Source organism: Helianthus annuus, chromosome 4 (assembly GCF_002127325.2).
Source record: "Helianthus annuus cultivar XRQ/B chromosome 4, HanXRQr2.0-SUNRISE, whole genome shotgun sequence".
Classification (NCBI taxonomy): Eukaryota; Viridiplantae; Streptophyta; class Magnoliopsida; order Asterales; family Asteraceae; genus Helianthus; species Helianthus annuus.
The window spans coordinates 28,335,370-28,342,361 of record NC_035436.2 but is presented as its reverse complement, the minus strand read 5'-3'; the positions used below and the strand labels follow the sequence as shown (position 1 = coordinate 28,342,361).

Here is a 6,992-nt window from a genome sequence, read left to right as displayed (position 1 = left end):
AAAGGTCAAATAAAAAAAATCTTATCATCTATACCAAGTTTGTAATTCATCTTCTACTTTTTTAAATTTGTTCCTAAGTAAAAACAGAAGCCAATGCCCTCCCCCCCCCCCCCATTCTATCAAACAACGTATCGTTATCAAACCTTAAAATTACCCACCAAATTGTAATTATAATGCTATGAACCAAAAGTTCTTTTACTCAAGCCACTCAGAATAAGTATTAGTTAGTTATATTCATAATTTTAATTAAATAAATATTTTATTTCTACCAACATATTTCCTAGGTGCTCAACACATTTAAAAAATATGTAACGTTTTACAATTTTTTTCTATCTCTACAACTGATAAATACTAAAAGTTGTAATTGATTGTTATGTGTTGCACACCAATGAAGTTTTCTATTTATAGTAGTGATTTATATAAAGAAGATGTAAATTAATTTTTGTCTTAATTTATAAAATTTAAAACATTATTCACATTAACAGGAAAAATAAACTGAGTTAATGATTTGGATGAAAATTTATAAAAATTATGTGACAAAATTATTAATTTTTTTTCTAAAAACTCCATGTATGTTCTTTTTTATTATATATGTAACAAAAATAATTAAATAAAAGAAATTAAAAAGGGTTCGAATAAATTGCCAAAATCGTCCATGTGGTTTTATATTTGTCCGTTTCATCCAAATATCTTCAACTTAACATAAAAAATAAACTAAGTTAGTGGTTTGGATGAAAATGGCAAAAAGTTACAAACGTTGGGGGCAATTTGGTACAAAAGTGTAATTTTGGACGAAAATGTCAAACATGCCCAAACCTTAGGGACGATTTTGGCAATTAACTAAAAAAAATCATGTAAACTTATCAATGAAATTACGTGAAGCTTATTTGTGGAAATTGCTATAAATATGTAAATAACAATATTTACGAAACTAAAACAATTTGATGTTTTAGTTCATCGTGAAACAAAACAACATCGATGACGAAGAAAGATGGGCAATTCTAGGGTTTGTGATCCACAATTGCATTCAACCAAGACTGGATTCATGAAGAAGCAGGTGAAGAAGAAAGAAGGGTAATTCTATTGTTTATTAGTCATATACAAAGAATGAAGAAGATGAGTCTTTTTAATAATAAAATATTTAGAAGCCAAAAGGCATGAATACCTTCACTTAAGAACGTGAAATCTAAAAAAAAAAAACCTAATGAAACAACACTTTCTAACCCAGTTAGACGTTTGGATGAAAATGATAAAAGAGTAAACTTCTGTTTTGCTCCCTGTGGTTTGGTCACTTTAACGGTTTTGCCCCAAACCTTTAAAAATAGTCATTTTACTCCCTGATGTTTTCGTTTTGTTGCCAGTTTGCTCCCTGCGGGGAGCAAAATGGAAAAACAAACAATTTGGATGGAGTTAGAGGCGGGGAGCAAACTGGCAAAAAAACCGAAACATCAGGGAGTAAAATGGCTATTTTTAAAGGTTTGGAGCAAAACCGTTAAAGTGATCAAACCACAGGGAGCAAAACGGAAGTTTACTCATGATAAAAAATGCCAAAAATGAAGGACAATATGACACAAAAAGTTGTTTTGAATCAAACTGACAAACATGGCTAAACCTGACAAAGTTTTAAATGTATAATTAAAAAATTAAAATATATATAGATTTATCAATTTTTTAATTTAATTCCACGTTTAGCTTGGAAACTTCAATAAAAACAAGTTGATGTATAATTGTATATCTTCAATAGTGAAGTTCTGTAAGAGCAACCTGCTACCTTTTCGTATATATTAATGGCTCAAGTTCCGTTTAGGATGTATAGAAGCTTTGTTTTAGTTTTCGATGGGCTGATGTAGTACATTTCCTAACGAAGTTAATTAGCAGAGAATCAAGATTTCAGTAACATTTTAATAATCTCAACTCAATAGTTTCTCACTTGGTTTTGATTTCCATGCCTCATATTTTAGTATTTGGGGTTTATAGGGCACGTGTATATTGAATTCGAAGGCGCTTTAACTTTCGAAGGCGCTTTAACTTTTACTTCTACACAAAAATGCAAGCACTTTCGTTCAAGGTTAATGTGTTGTATACGTAATGTCGCGATCCATATTGCTTTAGTCATGTACACGGCTACTGTCCGTATGGTTTCCTCCCTAATGTTAATAATTGCAACATGTTAGGGCTTGTGCTTTATGGTACACTAATAGACAGCAGGAACAAAGGTTACCAACACAAAGTCAGTAAATTAATATATAGACTATTTATAACTGACAACAAAGACGCTTTGGCCGAGTGGTTAAGGCGTGTGCCTGCTAAGTACATGGGGTTTCCCCGCGAGAGTTCTAATCTCTCAGGCGTCGATTGCTTTTTAAATATAAATATTTTTTATTTCAATGTTTGGCAAAGTCTTGACTGTTCATTTTATTCTTGTCGGTTCTAATGGGTCAATGGGGTTGAAACTTCGAAGTCATTTGAAATGTTCAAAATGCATTAAATTATCATAGTTATAATATAGTTTTTTGTGCTGAAAGTTACCACACTATTTGTTTATAAACTAGTGTTTCCCCCGCGCTTCGCTGCGGGAGAGTTGTAGTTTTCTCTTTCTACACACAACGTGGCAAGATTTTGGTCCAATTTGGCTTGTTCTCCCATAAGCAATTGGGGTTGTCACCATCCAAAACTTACAATTGAATGCTATTATAAGAAAGTTGTTTTTACACTTACAGAGGATACAATGAATTACACCAGTAGACTAAAGAACATAACGAATATAATCATTCTAGAAGTTGCATCATTGATGTGATTAGTTAAGAGAAGCTTATCAAGTCATAACTTATATTAAGTGCTCTAATCAGACAAAATCAACATCACCCACCCTTCATGCCCAAAGATGCAGAGGCGGTATCCTTAGAGTCTTCTTCTTCGACCAACTAACCAAGCAACGATAACTTCTCTTCCCGAGTAATCTCCGCCAGAGTGAAGCTTGCATTTCCGGCACCCATATCTCATTGTTGTTTTCTTAAGGCTTGTCATTTTCACCGTGATTAGTCATTTCATATCGAACCACCATCACAATTCACAAACGTCCCCTTTCTTCAGCAATTGAATGCTAGGACAGAAATGGTTAATGTTATTTATAGTAATGCTAGAAATAAACAATTCCCAGTTCAGCAAGAATATTTTCAAATCAATCTATAATTCTAATTAGAGCTTCATATAATAACATGAAACTTAAATTAACAAATTAGTAAAAACATACTATAATTAACAAATTACGGATTATCATATTTTTAACCTGCACGGGAACTCATACAATCATAGTATTTGCAATCTGTCTACATAATTGAAGCCCAGACTTAATGATCGGAAAAGAAATGTATACCATTTGAATTAAGGAGGATTTGCAGAAGTAGATGGGATCCTAGATGAACCATGATGAGAGACGACATCGCAAATCTGGAACGCATGGTGGCCTCGGAAAGGGCGTGGCGTCGTAAAGCAAGAACCTTGGCGGCACCGTAGCCGCGTTGCCGGAGGTGGCGGCGAGGTGCTCAAACACCCTCAACGATCTCCTTGCAGCCACAGAATCCATCCATGGTGCTTGCCATCCACCTCGGGTACCGTTTTGACGCAGACCAATGAGCTAGTACACCGTCAAACTTCGTCACCGCCGCTCGGATGTACAAACCACAACCACCAGTGGCTTCCCGGCCTTCAGCAGAACCGATCCACGCCTGGTGTTGCTTCCATGGCGCCACTGCAGAACAACCGTGCCCCTCCCTTTTCACTCACTCATATCAAACTTTTTCTCTTTAATCTCCCTAGTGGTGCGGCTCTGATGTACGAATGTGGCAATATCGTAAATAACAATCAAAACTTGTCTACTTTTTTTACGGTTCCTAAGACCCTTCATGTTTTGTTATTATATATAATATAATATAATATAATATAATGATCATAAAAAAAAAAAAAAGAATTTATGCTGGTTGTCCCGGCCTACGCTTGTTTTCATGGGCGGCCCTGAGGGTGGGCGAGAAGGACCTCCGGTCAGTAGGCATGTAAATGAACCGAATGAAACGAACACATGCATGTTCGTGTTCGTTTATTTAACTTTAGCCGAATACGAACACGAACATATAATCGAACACAAATTTTTTGTTCGTGTTCGTTCAATAAGAAATCAGGCATGTTCGTGTTCGTTTATGTTCGTTCATTTAAAGCCTAAATGAACATAAACGAACACAAACGAACATAAAAAAACTTAATTAAACATATTTGAATAAACATAAATTAACATGATTGAACAAACATAAACGAACACAAATGAACGTAATTGAACAAATATAAACAAACACAATTTAACATTAGTGAACACAAACGAACATATTTAATATATTGCAATTTATCCTAAAACACATCTAAATTAGGGTTCATAGACACTAAATTATGTAGCTTTTTTATATTAATATTAAGTAAACGATCGTTACTTTTTAAAATTTCATTTTTATAACTAGAAAACCCAATTACTAATTAGTTATATTTATTTTAGTTAGAAAACCTAATATGTATATAAATATAACTATTTATGTATTTACTAAAATTTAAACGAACATAAACAAACGTTCACGAACATAAATGAACGAACATAAACGAACGTTCACGAACACAAAGTGTGTTCATGTTCGTTCATTTAATTGATCGAACAAAAATTTTTGTTCGTGTTCGTTCGTTTATTAAATAAACGAACATAAACAAACTTCCCGCCGAACAAGATCATGAACAGTTAATGAACGTTCGGTTCGTTTCCAGGCCTACCGGGCAGGGTCCGGTATTTCGAAAGACACGTTATTTAAAAGAAACGATATGTATATGTAAAAAAAATAATAATATTGTATACCCATACAAACACCAACATAGACCCACTTACAAAACTATTTTTATGGTTTAGATTTGTTATGAGTCCATTGGCATTAGGTTTAAACCTTTAGTAAGCCCAATACCCAATTTCGTTAAGGCCTAAGAGCATGTTTTTTCGAGCTCGAACAGAGTACACGAATTCCTGCTTGTTTTACCCTGAGGAAAAAATACTCATTTTGTCTCGTTATCAAACCCGTATGTGTTTGCATACTTAAGACCTTATGTGATTATGTTGGGTTTCTAGACCTTAGTCTTAAACATTTTGACATGTTACTCAACTCGCCAACCCCATTTGGTTTTTTACCTCTAACGTTGGAGTATTGATTATATTAACTCGTGTATTTGGCACTGTAGTCCACAACTCCACGTTATGTTGAGCTATCATTGGCTCTAAGCAAGCGCCGTATACTAAAGAAAAAATTGCCCAAATAAGAACTTCAAAACACATCAGAAAATTATAATGCCATCTTGTACAATGCTGGAGAGCATGTTTGAGCTCGTCTGTTGTAGGTACAAGCAGGGGCGGATCTACCTCACAAGCAGGGGTAGCCTTCGCTACCCCTCAACTTTTCGCCGAAAGTGTAAAAAGAAAATAAATTCAACGTTTTTTGTATTTCGCTACCCTTGAAAAAAATATTATGCTACCCCTCCTCAATAACAATCTTTAGAAGAAAAGAGAAAAAATGAAAATAGAAGGCATCAAACGTTTTTCCGATGGATGACTGATATTAGCTGGTTGTTTTTCTTCAAAGATCCGCCACTAGGTACAAGCGTCCATGTCCAATGTCCATGTCTAGTAATGTTGGCTTAAAACGGCCTATTTGTTGCAGTTGGTTCAAATAAGCCCGGTTGAGTACCATCCATAACAGGTTACCCTCAGATATAATTCAGCCTGCGCAAGCATCCTCTTTGCCAGCTTTCTACACAACATAATACGATCTTATGGTAACTAGTTTAATACCCGTCCGGTGGACGGGTTACGTTAGCAGCGTAACAAACATAGATAATCTATATTGAGGGTGTTTGGGATTGCTTCTCCTTTTCTTCTTTTCGATCCCCCTTTCTCCTTTTTGAAAAAATCATACCATCTAACTTTTCTTTTTCTTCTTTTCAAACCATAAAAACTCCTTCTCAACACATTATCCAAACACTACAAAAATAACTTATTAACTTTTGAGAAGTCAAAAAGTTAAAAGAAGCTCAAAATAAGAAACCCCAAACACCCACATTAAGTGGACACAAATAACCCTATGTACAACATTTGTGAATATTATTTGCGGTGGACGGATATTTTGAGGTCATAATGACATCAACTCAATGGTCATATACTATCAAAGTCACAACCCCAAGATTAGTAGTATACCTATCCTGGTCTATGTAGTGACACAAAATTATATAAATAATTACATATATTTACTTACTTTTCGTAGATATATATGCATCCCTACCACTTTTGGTTTCCTCTAATGAAATTGTAAAGAATCAACATATGCATAACATTGTCAAACTATACATTAGAATGCATGAAAAATAATTTATTTGTATGTTGGCCCATCCATTTTGCCAAGCCTAGTGCTCATACACCAATATCATGGGTTTGAGGTAGTTGCCTAGTTTGGAAAATGTCAACTTGAGTTCGGCCTTCTTTGTTGATGCATATATGACCTCAGCATCATCAGGTCAACAATTAAACATTTCAATAAGAATTTTCTATAAAAAAATATCAAGGTTTAAATATTGCATGTAAACGCCAATTCATCTGGTTTAGAAAATAAACTACAAGATACAAATCTTTTTACAACTATCAAAGTGCAAAGAAGTGCTAACGATTTCCTTATTGATTTAGGGATATAATAATAAGATATATTTCAAAATCATAATACCTTTCTTGATGCCTTCTGAAATGATGCTACCATCTTCAAAACGTCCCTTTGCCCGTTCCCAACTTCTATATTTCACAACCTAGAAAGGGAATAACAGTCAGCCAAATATTTGACACGGTAAAAGATTCAAAACAATGCAAAAAATCATGTTCTTTATTTAAAATTTCAACCATTCATATAACTTTTCATATGGGAAAA

At 34.2% G+C, this 6,992-nt stretch overlaps 1 long non-coding RNA gene and 1 other non-coding gene across 2 annotated transcripts; one reads left to right on the top strand and one right to left on the bottom strand.

Moving 5' to 3' along the window:
• Positions 1–2,272: 2,272 nt before the first annotated feature.
• Positions 2,273–2,354, top strand: TRNAS-GCU. The gene has a single exon. It is a non-coding gene; the product is annotated as a tRNA-Ser (tRNA).
• Positions 2,355–2,613: 259 nt separating this feature from the next.
• LOC110936074 lies at positions 2,614–3,847 on the bottom strand. Its single transcript, XR_002589697.2, has 2 exons — positions 3,377–3,847; positions 2,614–3,103 (listed from the first exon to the last, which is right to left on the bottom strand). It is a non-coding gene; the product is annotated as an uncharacterized LOC110936074 (long non-coding RNA).
• Between the last annotated feature and the right edge of the window lie 3,145 nt (positions 3,848–6,992).